Consider the following 13,585-nt stretch of genomic DNA (forward strand, 5'->3'; position numbering starts at 1 on the left):
AAAAACCTGTGTAAATAAAAAAGGGGTGTCAAACTCAAATTCTGCACGGGCCACATCAGCATGTTTGGGAGATGCTGAAAGGCTGTAAGTCTATATACGTAAAGAAGAACTAACAGAAACTACTAAAGTGTATGTACTATTAGATACTGATTAAACTAAAAGTTTTTTTTTTTTAATGCATTTCTTTGTTTAATAATATATTTTTGGATGACAGCTGCTGTGGTGAGAAACAGGAGCAGCCAGTAGGGTTGATACATTTTCTGTTAGAAAGCTACTCGCCTTGATAGCTACACAGTAAGCACAGAGATATCGAGAGGAGAGCTGTTGAAGGAGCTGCTGGAGTTTACTGCAAAAGAAAAGTAGATCAGGATTTCTAATACAAGGTGTAATTTTCCCCAAAAGGGGCCATCACTAGCTTGTGGCTTTCACCTTGTTTAAGTTCAAGATCATGCTCCACCAGGTATGCCCCTCTCTCTTTGCCTCACAGCAGTCACTGAAAGAACAAAGATGATAAGACACAGGTGAGAATCATCACGCGTTACCTGCCGGTTCAACCCACCTCCTCTTAGTCCACGCCTACTCTACCACAGGCTCCATCCACATTGCCTGTGATGGCAACAAGCTTTGCAGCTCCTCCTGCTGAAAAGCCACCAAAGAGCATGATGCTACCACCAGTGTGCTTGATCACAGAAATGGTGTTACGTGGGTGTTGGGATGAATTTGTTTTGTGCCGAACATTATACTTTGGCTTTTTCATAAAGTTTAATAATGCTCAGTAAACATTTGACTCGACTTTATTCTCAGCAGACCACAAAATCTTTTTCAAAAGCTCTTAGATTTTCTAACATGGCCTTTCTCAGAAGTGGACTCCTTCTTGCCGCTGTCCTATTTCAGCCAGTGAACTTGAGTGTTGGAGGTGGACTATTGGAAACTTCTCTGACAATTGCCCTTTATGCCTCTGCACAGTTTGGCCTGATCTTGGTATTGTCTGGATTGTGCCATATTTTATCCACTTTGTTATAAGGGATTTCACAGTGCTTCTTTTTTTTCAACCTAACAACTTCATCTCAAAGCTTCACAGGCACTTCCTTGGTGTTTATGACAGCAGGACTGATCTGATCTTCTATTTTAGCTGTGAGAGCTCACAAAGTTACAGATCTTTATTGTGCAAGCATAAAATTAGACACAGGTAAATTTAAAATGAACACAGGTGTACCCTGTTTAACATATTTAGTGTGAGCTCTCGAAAATGAAATACTAGTCCTAATTTAGGTTGTTAAAAGGAAGGGGGGTGAATACTTATCAATAAAGCAGTTTTTAGAGCACCTAAATGCTTTAGTTAATTTGATGCAGCAGGGGGGGCATGGCCAATTAACATGGCTCACCAATTGGTTATTTGTGTGTGGGCTGTATTAACAAGCTGTTTGTCTTTCCTTCTCTCTCATAGTGAGCCGAGTCAGAGTGTTCTGTTTGTGTGTGTGTGTGTGTGTGTGTGTGTGTGTGTGTGTGTGTGTGTGTGTGTGTGTGTGTGTGTGTGCACGCACGACAAGTGAGCTGAAGGTCAACCATTCTTTTCTTATTTTTCTGATTCCTATAAGATTGTTAGATAAGTCTACTATGTTACTCTCCCTGACAGTGAACAGTGCCACAGCATGTCTCACCTTTGGAATGGTATAGAACAGGGCTGGGATTGTGTGCATGCTAATATCCAGGAAAGAAAGAAACATTTAAAAAACAATTAAAATTGCACTGCAGTGTCACCTATGAAAACATAAATTATCATATGGAGGATAAATGTCCCTAAAGACTCGACTTCCTCCAGCATTAACTCATGTATGTAAATCTCAAATATAGATTGAATTAAATTATAAATAGCAGATGGAGAGTAGTATCTAAGACAGAGGTATTTAAATTTTTTCCTCATGAGTCCCACTTCCCAGTTGTTTGAGAACTCAACCCAAAAAAACAAACCCTTGTCAAATTATTGCCTATTATTACCTGGGGAAAAAAATTAAATAAAATCACAGTGACAACACAGTAGAACACTGGTGGTGACAAACACAGTGGTATGACACATAACAGTACATTTTGGATATAATCCTTTTATAAATCGCTTGTCTTCTGTCCCCCTGAAACCATGAATGGTCTCTGACTATTGCAGGAGAACTGCAGTCACATCATCTGCACTTCAGCTGAAAAATTTTTTTTATGGAAATATAAATTTATGTAACTGAACATATTTTGTAGAACAGAATTATTCATCAATAGTGAAGTATTAAGGTCTGGCCATGAGTCTTCACTTATCCTTTGAATTTTATGTACTATGAATTCATTTTAATTTACCATAATGTTATGGACTTTTCTGTGCACTAAACATTGTATAGGCTCAGTCCTAACAGTTTCTCAGGGGCAACAATATTAATTCAATTCAATTCAATTCATTTTTATTTGTATAGCGCTTTTTTACAAAGGTCATTGTCTCAAAGCAGCTTTACACAAACAAAAGTAAAGTGAAGTGTGTGTGTGTGCCGTCTCTGATGAGCAAGCAGGGCGACGGTGGCAAGGAAAAACTCCCTGAGATGGTGATAGGAAGAAACCTTGAGAGGAACCAGGCTCAACAGAGAACCCATCCTCATATGGGTTTACACTGTAGTGTGAGTGTGTGTGAGTACAATGTGTGTTGGTGTAGTCCATGGAAAACAGCTGAAGCGTTTTCGTGGCAGTATGAAGCATTGCCGGTGGACAGGTCCAGAGTGAAGGGGGGGAGGTCTGGATTACCAGCAGCTCAGGAGTGATGCTCATCTGGTCCAGAGCGTAGGGGGGTCTGGATCACCGGCAGCTCAGGAGTGTAGCTCGGCAGAAAGAGAAGAAAAGTGGTTAGGTACACTCACAGTCACCGTGTGGAGATAAAACTCAACATCCACGAGTCCCCCAGATCTACTCCTTTGATAAAAACATTTACATTTACATTTATGGCATTTGGCAGACGCCCTTATCCAGAGCGACTTACAATAGTGCTTTGAAGTCTATCAAAAATACATTCTGATATTGGCTCGGTAGGTCACAAACTAGGAATACCATCAGTCCAAAACTCTGTTGGGAGTTTTTTTTTTTTTGTTTTTTTTTTTTGTTTTTTTGTTTGTTTTTGTTTTTGTGAAAGTGCTAATTTAAGTATTTTATGAAGAGGTAAGTCTTTAGCCATCGTTTGAAGACTGCCAGTGACTCAGCTGTTCGGACATCTAGGGGAAGTTCATTCCACCACCTTGGTGCCAGAACAGAGAAGAGTCTCGATGCATGCCTTCCTTGTATCCTGAGAGATGGAGGGACCAGTCGAGCAGTGCTAGAGGATCGGAGGGAGCGTGGTGGCACTCGAGGTGTGATAAGTGCTTTGAGATAAGTGGGTGCTGGTCCGTTTTTGGCTTTGTAGGCAAGCATCAGTGTTTTAAATCTGATGCGGGCAGCTACAGGAAGCCAGTGGAGGGAGCGCAGCAATGGGGTGGTGTGGGAAAATTTAGGAAGGTTGAAAACCAGTCGTGCAGCTGCATTCTGGATCAGTTGCAGAGGACGAATGGCGCTCAGAGGCAGACCTGCCAGGAGTGAGTTGCAGTAGTCCAGTCTCGAAATGACAAGGGACTGAACAAGCACCTGTGTGGCCTGTGAGGAAAGAAATGGACGAATTCTTCTGATGTTATAAAGGAGAAATCGACATGAGCGAGTTAGATTAGCAATGTGAGAGGAGAAGGACAGTTGATTGTCCATGGTTACCCCAAGGTTGCGTGCGGTAACCGAAGGCGAGATTGCAAGATCCTGAGATGGGGATGAATCACATGGGATGAACAGCAGTTCAGTTTTGGTGGGATTAAGTTTCAGCTGGTGAGTTGTCATCCATGATGAGATATCAGCCAGACAAGCTGATATCCGAGCAGAAACATGAGAGTCTGAGGGAGGGAAGGAGAGGATGAGTTGAGTGTCATCTGCATAGCAGTGGTATGAAAACCCATGTGAGGATATGACCGCACCAAGAGATCGAGTATAGAGAGAGAACAGGAGAGGACCAAGTACTGAGCCTTGTGGAACACCAGTGGAGAGTCTGCGAGGAGCAGATGTGGATCCCCTCCATGTTACCTGATATGACCGATCTTCCAGGTAGGAAGCAAACCATTGCCATGCTGCACCACGAATTCCAAGACTCATGAGGGTGGATAGGAGAGTCTTGTGGTTCACCGTGTCAAACGCTGCTGAAAGGTCAAGGAGGATGAGAACTGAAGACAGTTTGGCTGATCTAGCGGCATGTAGCTTCTCAGTGACGGCCAAAAGGGCAGTCTCTGTGGAGTGTGCCGGTTTAAAGCCAGACTGATTGGGATCTTGGAGGTTGTTCTGTGAGAGATAGCAAGACAGCTGATTATAGACAGACCGTTCAAGGGTTTTAGAAAGAAAAGAGAGAAGTGATACCGGTCGGTAGTTGCTGATGACAGAGGGAGCTAGAGTGGGTTTCTTCAGGATGGGAATAACTCTTGCTCTCTTGAATGAAGTTGGTACATGACCAGATGTTATGGAGCCATTGATGATAGTGGTGATGAAGGGGAGGAGGTCACTAGTCGCTAAATGCTAGGTTAAATAAATAAGTCTCCAACCTCGACCTCAACCTGCCGTGGTTTTGGCAATGCGTGGTACTGACAGACAGCCTGCATCCTTAGAGCGAAGTAGGCGCGGCGGAATGTAAGGTACTAACATATCGCTTAAATACTGCGGAGCGAGACCGTTTAATGCTTTATAGGTTAGGAGTAATATTTTAAAATCGATGCGGAATCTTACTGGGAGCCAGTGTAATGTAGATAAGACTGGCGTGATATGCTCATACTTCCTAGTCCTAGTAAGGACCCTCGCTGCTGCGTTCTGAACTATCTGAAGCTTATTTATGCATCTAGACGAACATCCAGATAGTAAAGCATTACAGTAATCTAATCTGGACGTGATAAATGCATGGACTAGTTTTTCAGCATCACTTAGCGAAAGTATATTTCTAATCTTAGCGATATTTCTGAGGTGGAAAAATGCTAACCTGCTTACATTGTCTACATGCGCATCAAATGAGAGATTAGAGTCTATAATCACACCGAGATCTTTTACTGTTAGACTACTTGAAACAGAGAGACCATCTAAAGTAACAGTGTGATCTCTAAACTTACTTCTAGCGGCTTGTGGTCCCAGTACCAGAACCTCTGTTTTTTCTGGGTTTAGCAGGAGAAAGTTGGTTAGCATCCAGTCTCTTATGTCTATCGCACATGCCTCAACTTTCTTTAACTGGCTATTCTCATCTGGCCTAGCTGAGACGTATAACTGTGTGTCATCAGCATAACAATGGAAGCTAATATTATGTTTGCGGATTATGTTACCTAAAGGGAGCATGTATAACGTGAAAAGCAGTGGGCCTAAGACTGAACCCTGCGGAACGCCATATTCTACTCGATAACGTGCTGAATGGTCACCGTTTACATCTACAAACTGATAACGATCAGTTAAATAAGATCTAAACCAGTCGAGGGCTGAGCCCTTAATTCCTACGACCTTTTCCAGTCTGTGAAGAAGGATATTATGGTCGATAGTGTCGAACGCTGCGCTAAGGTCGAGTAAAATTAATAGACTAATGCAACCCCGATCAGAGGCTAATAGCAAGTCATTGACTACTTTAACTAATGCTGTCTCTGTGCTGTGGTGGGGCCTGAAACCTGACTGATAAAGTTCATAGATATTATTACTTTGTAGATATGAAATTAGCTGCTGCGCTACTACTTTCTCTAGTATTTTAGATAGAAAGGGAAGGTTTGAAATCGGCCTATAGTTAGTCGTTAGTCGTATAGTTATAGTTAAGTCGTTAGGGTCAAGGTCTGGTTTCTTCACTAGTGGTTTAATAACAGCTAATATTACTTTTAATTCTTATAACCTCTGAATGTTTTCGTTAATAAAGCTTTCTGTGCGATGAGCATAAATATATGTTTTAACACTTTCTCATAATTAGACCAATTTTTTCCAGTAGGGTGTTTAATGAAACTGAAAGACTGAACAGCATTTTCTACACGCAAACAGGCTACCGTAAAACGTAATGCACGCATGCACAAATATTCTGAAGAGCCGGTGGAGTGACTGCAGTGCAGGAGAGCAAAGCAAACAAACCGCATCTTAAAATTGCATTGTGCAATTATAATATTTTTAGTTGTAAAATGGTAGATTTTGCAGTTTCTTGTAGGCATATTTAATTTTTTTTTGTCAAACAAAAACCTAAAGTGTGGTTTTTGACTATTTTTTGTCAAAATATTTCAGGCCAAAGTGAGAGTACAAGAGGAAAGGGATACCGTGACCCAGATTCCAACTGGGGTCATTTCGCTATTCCACCCAAGACCTGCTGCTGGTTACAGGCCATGATCAAACTGAGAGTACGAGTGAGATGCATAACATTCATACCTTGATCCAGATTCAACCTGGGCTTGCTGCAGCCACAGAGCAGAGCATTAACCACTATATGATCCTGACTTGACACGCCTTAGCAGTTATGCTGCCAGATATTCATATCCTGGATGAAGCATGGGATGCACCGATACACATTCAGCTTGGGGTAGTGAGATATGGCTTCCTTTCACTTTCCCACTGGCAATCTTCACAACCCTGCACAGCTTCAAGGGAACCGACAAACAACTTCCCCAAGGCCATGCCGTGACGCGGATTCAAACTGGGGTTGCTGCGGCCACAACGCAGAGTACTAACCACTATACTTGAAAAGGCAGTGCCGTGACCTAGATTCGAACCGGGGTTGCTGCGGCCACAACGCAGAGTACTAACCACTATACGATCACGGCTCCACATGTCACTGCGGTTATGCGGATACTTATTATCCCAGAAAATCATCTCCTGGCTGAAGCATTGGCTGCAATTGTACACATTCAGCCTGGGGAACCAAGATATCGTCTCATTTCGCTTTCACAATGGCAACCTTTACAACCCTGCGTAGCTTCAAGGTAACCAACAAACAACTTTCCCACTGGAGATCATGCACAGCTTTGAGCTTTGTGGAAGTCAACAAACAACTTTCTCCACAACTCTGGATGGGGTAAGAGAGAGCCTGGCCAGCCTGGGATGGAAAGCCAAATCTTCTGACCCATAATCCATCTGCAGCTTGCGTCAGGGAAATCCTACCACATCAGGCTTTCCCCCCTGCAGAAGGGCTGCGAGATATAAACCATGGCCAAAGTCCGAGTAAAAGAGTAGTGTAGAAAGTCCATGCTGTGACCCAGATACGAACGGGGGGTTGCTGCGGCCACAAAGCAAAGTAATGACCAATGCACCCTGCAAGCGGGACTGAATGCTGTGACTCCAGTTGCTGGCTGAAAAACCAGACCTGCAACTCAGTCTCGCATCGGTCACAAGGAAAGGTGATGCTCATTTCAACGCGTTGCACAGGATAAAAGCCACTTCCCATACCGGGAGTCGAACCCGGGCCGCCTGGGTGAAAACCAGGAATCCTAACCGCTAGACCATATGGGACCTCTGCTCATGTAACCGCATACTAAGGGCTGTGTCTATGGTCCAGAAACAGCCCGGGTCAGGAGAAGAGCACACTGAGTTGGGCAGGCAGTACTTTGATCTCTGGGTGAGTTAAACAGCACCATTATCCATAAGGCTGGGGAGGATAAAAGAGAGCCGAGCCAGCCAGGAGTCGAACCTAGAATCTTCTGATCCGTAGTCAGACGCGTTATCCATTGCGCCACTGGCCCATGCATTTGTTGTTGATGTCAGTGCTCCTTGAATTCACTGTTTCTTGCAAGACGCACTGCTGGTTTACAAGCAATGACCAAACTCAGAGTACAAGAGGTATGGGGCCAGGGGTTCGGCCATGTGTAGTGAGACAAGGCTTCATTTCACTTTCCCACTGGCAACCTTCACAACTCTCACTGCAGAAGGGCTGCGAGATACAAACCACGGCCAAAGTCCAAGTAAAAGAGGAGTGTCGAGAGTCCATTCCGTTACGGCTGTGCATGTCTCTGCAGTTGTGAGGATAGTTATTATCCCAGAAAATCATCATAGTCAGACACGTTATCCATTGCGCCACTGGCCCACAGGCTGCTTTGGTGAAAACCCTGTTTCTAGACCATGAGGAAAGAAAATGAAGAAATCCACCTACAAGGAGTTTCTTCAGCTGGTCTCAAGTTCCAACTTTTATTGCACTGGCTATGAATGTACAAAAAAGCAGCTATTTTCTTATTTCTAAATATGATATTTTAGAATATTGGTCTATATGTATACTAATTTTTATGTGTATAATGATATCTTTCAATAAAAGAGGAAAATATGTTAAAAACACACCCCAGGATCACATCTAATAGACACCTGCACTGTTTTTAATTATACAAGCTATAGAGGTAGCTTTGTTTACAGTATCATGTTGTATGACCTCTTGTATGCCCCCAACATTTCCTATATACAAGACAGAATTGAAGAGCAGATCTTGGTATCCTAGGCACTGTCAGATCTTACTCAGGCTATTAAGGGGATTAACAGAGTTTGCTACAGTAACCAGTAGGCTGACCCTATCTTTAACAGAGGACTAAAGAACTCCAAAACGATCACATTTGCATGCTTGGTTTGCAAAGGTTTGTTATTGATGATTTTAGATATCTCTTTCCGTAATGGTCACATGATGGAAGTTTCATGAAAACTGACAGTTCTTTTGCAACATTTTCTTGGTCTCTTCATTACAAAACTGCGACCTCTAACTCAAAAACCTGTGTAAATAAAAAGGGGTGTCAAACTCAAATTCTGCACGGGCCATACCAGCATTTTTGTGAGACCCCGAAAGCGTGTAAGTCTATATATGTAAAGAAGAGCTAACAGAAACTATGAAAGTGTATGCACTATTAGATAATAACATTTATTATACCAATTATAATAAAAGTTATTTTTTGAATAATCCATGTGGCTCCATCTACATTGCCTGTGATGGCAACAAGCTTTCCAGTTCCTCCTGCTGAAAAGCCACCAAAGAGCATGATGCTAACACCAGTGTGCTCGATCACAGAAATGGTGTTACCTGGGTGTTGGGATGAATTTGTTTTGTGCCAAACATTATACTTTGGCTTTTTTCAGTTTAATAATGCTCAGTAAACATTTGACTCGACTTTAGTCTCAGCAGACCACAAAATCTTTTTCAAAAGCTCTTAGATTTTCTAACATGGCCTTTCTCAGAAGTGAGTTTGAGTTTGAGAATTCAACCCAAAAAAAAAAAAAAAACCTTGTCAAATTGTTGCCTATTATTACCTGGAAAATAAAATTAAATAAAACCACAGCCACAACACAGCAGAACACTGGTGGTGGTAAACACAGTGGTAAGACACATAACAGTACATTTTGGATATAATCCTTTTACAAATCGCTTGTCTTCTGTCCCCCTGAAACCATGAATGGTCTCTGACTGTCGCAAAAGAACTGCAGTCACATCATCTGCACAAAAGCAGATAAATTTTTTTTTATCAAAATATAAAATTATGTAACTGAACATATTTTGTAGAACAGAATTATTCATCAATAGTGAAATACCTGAAGTCCTCTTCCTTAATACTTTGGAGTTTATTTACTATGTACTATGAATTCATTTTAATTTACCATAATGTTATGGACTTTTCTGTTCACTAAGCATTGTATAGGCTCAGTCCTAACAGTTTCTGAGGGGCAACAATATTACTTTTAATTCTTTTAACCTCTGAATGTTTTTGTTAATTCAATTCAATTTTATTTGTATAGCGCTTTTAACAATGGACATTGTCACAAAGCAGCTTTACAGAAATAAATGGATTCACAAAAATATATTGTAAATATTTAAATTTATCACTGTGAATTTATCCTGTTTATAACTGTTAATAAAGCTTTCTGTGCGATGAGCATAAATATATGTTTTAACACTTTCTCATAATTAGACCAATTTTTTCCAGTAGGGTGTTTAATGAAACTGAAAGACTGTTCTACATGCAAACAGGCTACCGTAAAAAGGTAATGCACGCATGCACAAATATTCTGAAGAGCTGGTGGAGTGACTGCAGTGCAGGAGAGCAAAGCAAACAAACAGCATGTTAAAATCATTGTGCAATTATAATTGCTTTCAATGTTAGTAGTAAAGTGGTAGATTTCAAAGTTTGTCGTAGGTGTATTTAATTTTTTTGTGTCAAACAAAAACCTAAAGAGTGGTTTTTGACTATTTTTTGTCAAAATATTTCAGGCCAAAGTGAGAGTACAAGAGGAAAGGGAAAAGTCCATGCCGTGACCCAGATTCCAACTGAGGTCATTTCGCTATCCCACCCAAGACCTGCTGCTGGTTACAGGCCATGATCAAACTGAGAGTGCAAATGAGATGCATAACATTCATACCTTGATCCGGGTTCGACCTGGGCTTGCTGCGACAGCAGTTACCCTGCCAGAAATTCATATCCTGTATGAAGCATGGGATGCACTGGTACACATTCAGCGTGGGGTAGTGACATATGGCTTCCTTTCACTTTCCCACTGGGGACCTTCACAACCCTGCACAGCTTCGAGGGAACTGACAAACAACTTCCCCACTGGAGACCATGCACAGCTTTTAGCTTTGTGGAAGTCGTCAAAGAACTTTCTCCACAACTTTGGTTGGGGTAAGAGAGAGCCTGGCCAGCTTGGGATGGAAAACTGAATCTTCTGACCCGTAATCCATCTATGGCTTGCGTCAGGGAGATCCTATCTCATCAGGCTTTCCCACTGCAGAAGGGCTGCGAGATACAAACCATGGCCAAAGTCCGATTAAAAGAGGAGTGTGCAGAGTCCATGCCGTTACCCAGATACGAACAGGGGGTTGCTGTGGCCACAACGCAGAGTACTAACCACTAGACGATCAATGGCTCCACAGTCGAGAGAATTGTCATTACGTCTGAAAAACATCTCATGGGCGATGCACTGGTACATGTTCGGCCTGGGCTAGTGAGATATGGCTTCATGTCACTTTCCCACTGCACAGCTTCGAGGGAAGCAACAAGCAACTTCCCCACTGGAGAAGGGCTGTGGGATACAAACAATGGCCAAAGTACAAGAAGAACGTGGAAAGGCTATGCCGTGACCCGGATTCGAACCGGGGTTGCTGCGGCCACAACGCAGAGTACTAACCACTATACGATCACGGCTCCATACCGCCTTACTGCGAAGGAAGTCATTATTAACTCAGAAAAACATCTGATCTCAGGCTGAAGCATGGACTGCACTGGTACATGTCCGGCCAGGGGTGGTGTGATAAAGTTTCATTTCGCTTTTCCACTGGGGACTTTCACTGTGATTAAGCTGGTGATCACACTTTCAACTGTACATCTGTAGAAGTTGCTGAGGATTTTGGTTGACATGCCAAATTTCCTCAGCCTTCTTAAGGAGTACAGTCACTGCTGGGATCTCCTCAGGAGCTGCTGAGTGTTGTGAGACCAGGTGAGGTCCTCGCTGACATAAATTCCAAGGAATTTAAAGGTTTTCACCCTTTCCACCTCTGTCTCACCGATGTAGACTGGGGTGTGCTGCTCCTTCCTCCTCCTTCTAGGATCAATAATCATCTCCTTGGTCTTGTCTATATTTAAGTGGAGATTATTTTCCTGACACCAGGCCATCAGTCCTGCTACCTCCCTTCTGTATGATGTTTCCTAACCACCAGTGATCGGTCCGATGACTGCGGTGTCATTCGCAAATTTTATTATCCTGGTGTTGGTACAGGAGGCCACGCAGTCATAGGTCAAGTCAAGTCAAGTCAAGTGGAGTTTATTGTCATTTCAGCCATATACAATTACATAGTGAAATGAAACAACGTTTCTCCAGGACCAAGGTGCTACATAAGACAACACAGAACGACACAGAACTACGGGGACTACATAAATTGAACATAAAGTGCACAAGTGCAAACGTGCGGACGCACAAGACAGAACAAGACAGTACAATAACTACAACGCCAACCAGTACGCAGTTCTGTTTGAAAGTGACCAAGTGACAATAGTGCAAATAATACAGAGTTTGATATAAATAGCTGAAGTAATGTAAACATTATGGTATTGTATTATGTGTAAACATAGTAGTAGCAGCAGCAGCATAAAACATGTGCAAAACATGTGCATGGAAGATGTTCAGTTGTGTGTATGTGTATATATGTATGTGTGTGTGTGTGTTCCTTCCTTCAGTCCAGTTCTAGGTGTTGAGGAGTCTGATGGCATGAGGGAAGAAACTATTGCACAGTCTGGTCGTGAGGCCCGAATGCTTCGGTACCGTTTACCAGACGGCAGGAGGGTGAAGAGTGTGTGAGAGGGGTGTGTGGGGTCGTCCACAATGCTGGTGGCTTTGCGGACGCAGCGGGAGGTGTAAATGTCCGAGATGGAGGGAAGAGAGACCCCGATGATCTTCTCAGCTGTCCTCACTATCCGCTGCAGGGTCTTGCGATCTGAGACAGTGCAATTCCCAAACCAGGCAGTGATGCAGCTGCACAGGATGCTCTCAATAGTCCCTCTGTAGAACATGGTGAGGATGGAGGGTGGGAGATGTGCTTTCCTCAGCCTTCGCAGAAAGTACAGGCGCTGCTGGGCTTTCTTCATTATGGAACTGGTGTTGAGCGACCAGGTGAGGTTCTCCGCCAGGTGAACACCAAGAAACTTGGTGCTCTTGACGATCTCCATGGAGGAGCTGTCGATGTTCAGCGGAGAGTGGTCACTCTGTGCTCTTCTGAAGTCAACAACCATCTCTTTAGTTTTGTCCACATTCAGGGACAGGTTGTTGGCTCTGCACCAGTCCGTTAGCCGCTGCACCTCCTCTCTGTATGCTGACTTGTCGTTCTTGCTGATGAGACCCACCACGGTCGTGTCATCGGCGAGCTTGATGATGTGGTTCGAGCTGTGCGTTGCTACACAGTCGTGAGTCAGCAGAGTGAACAGCAATGGACTGAGCACACAGCCCTGTGGGGCTCCAGTGCTCAGTGTGGTGGTGTTGGAGATGCTGTTCCCGATCCGGACTGACTGAGGTCTCCCGGTCAGGAAGTCCAGGATCCAGTTACAGAGGGAGGTGTTCAGGCCTCAGCTTTCCAATCAGGTGCTGAGGAATGATTGTATTGAATGCTGAACTGAAGTCTATGAACAGCATTCTAACATAAGTGTCTTTATTGTCCATGTGGGTAAGGGCCAGATGGAGGGCGGTGGTGATGGTGTCATCTGTTGAGCGGTTGGGGCAGTAAGCGAATTTCAGGGGGTCCAGTGAGGGAGGCAGCAGGGTCTTGACGTGCCTCATGACGAGCCTCTCGAAGCACTTCATGATGATGGGTGTAAGTGCAACAGGACGGTAGTCATTGAGGCAGGACACTGAAGACTTCTTTGGCACGGGGACGATGGTGGTGGCCTTGAAGCACATCGGGACAACGGTGCTGCACAGGGAGGTGTTGAAGATGTCCGTGAAAACATCTGCCAACTGGTCTGCACATCCCCTGAGCACCCTGCCAGGAATGTTGTCTGGTCCAGCAGCCTTTCGTGGGTTGACTCTGTGTAGAGTCTTCCTCACG

At 43.5% G+C, this 13,585-nt stretch overlaps 3 non-coding genes across 3 annotated transcripts; all 3 read right to left on the reverse strand.

Annotated features, from left to right (window-relative positions):
* Window positions 1–7,467: 7,467 nt before the first annotated feature.
* Window positions 7,468–7,539, reverse strand: trnae-uuc (transfer RNA glutamic acid (anticodon UUC)). Its single transcript has one exon. It is a non-coding gene; the product is annotated as a tRNA-Glu (tRNA).
* Window positions 7,540–7,696: 157 nt separating this feature from the next.
* Window positions 7,697–7,769, reverse strand: trnar-acg (transfer RNA arginine (anticodon ACG)). The gene has a single exon. It is a non-coding gene; the product is annotated as a tRNA-Arg (tRNA).
* Window positions 7,770–11,123: 3,354 nt separating this feature from the next.
* trnah-gug (transfer RNA histidin (anticodon GUG)) lies at window positions 11,124–11,195 on the reverse strand. Its single transcript has one exon. It is a non-coding gene; the product is annotated as a tRNA-His (tRNA).
* Between the last annotated feature and the right edge of the window lie 2,390 nt (window positions 11,196–13,585).

This window comes from Pangasianodon hypophthalmus, chromosome 19 (assembly GCF_027358585.1).
Source record: "Pangasianodon hypophthalmus isolate fPanHyp1 chromosome 19, fPanHyp1.pri, whole genome shotgun sequence".
NCBI classification, from domain to species: domain Eukaryota; kingdom Metazoa; phylum Chordata; class Actinopteri; order Siluriformes; family Pangasiidae; genus Pangasianodon; species Pangasianodon hypophthalmus.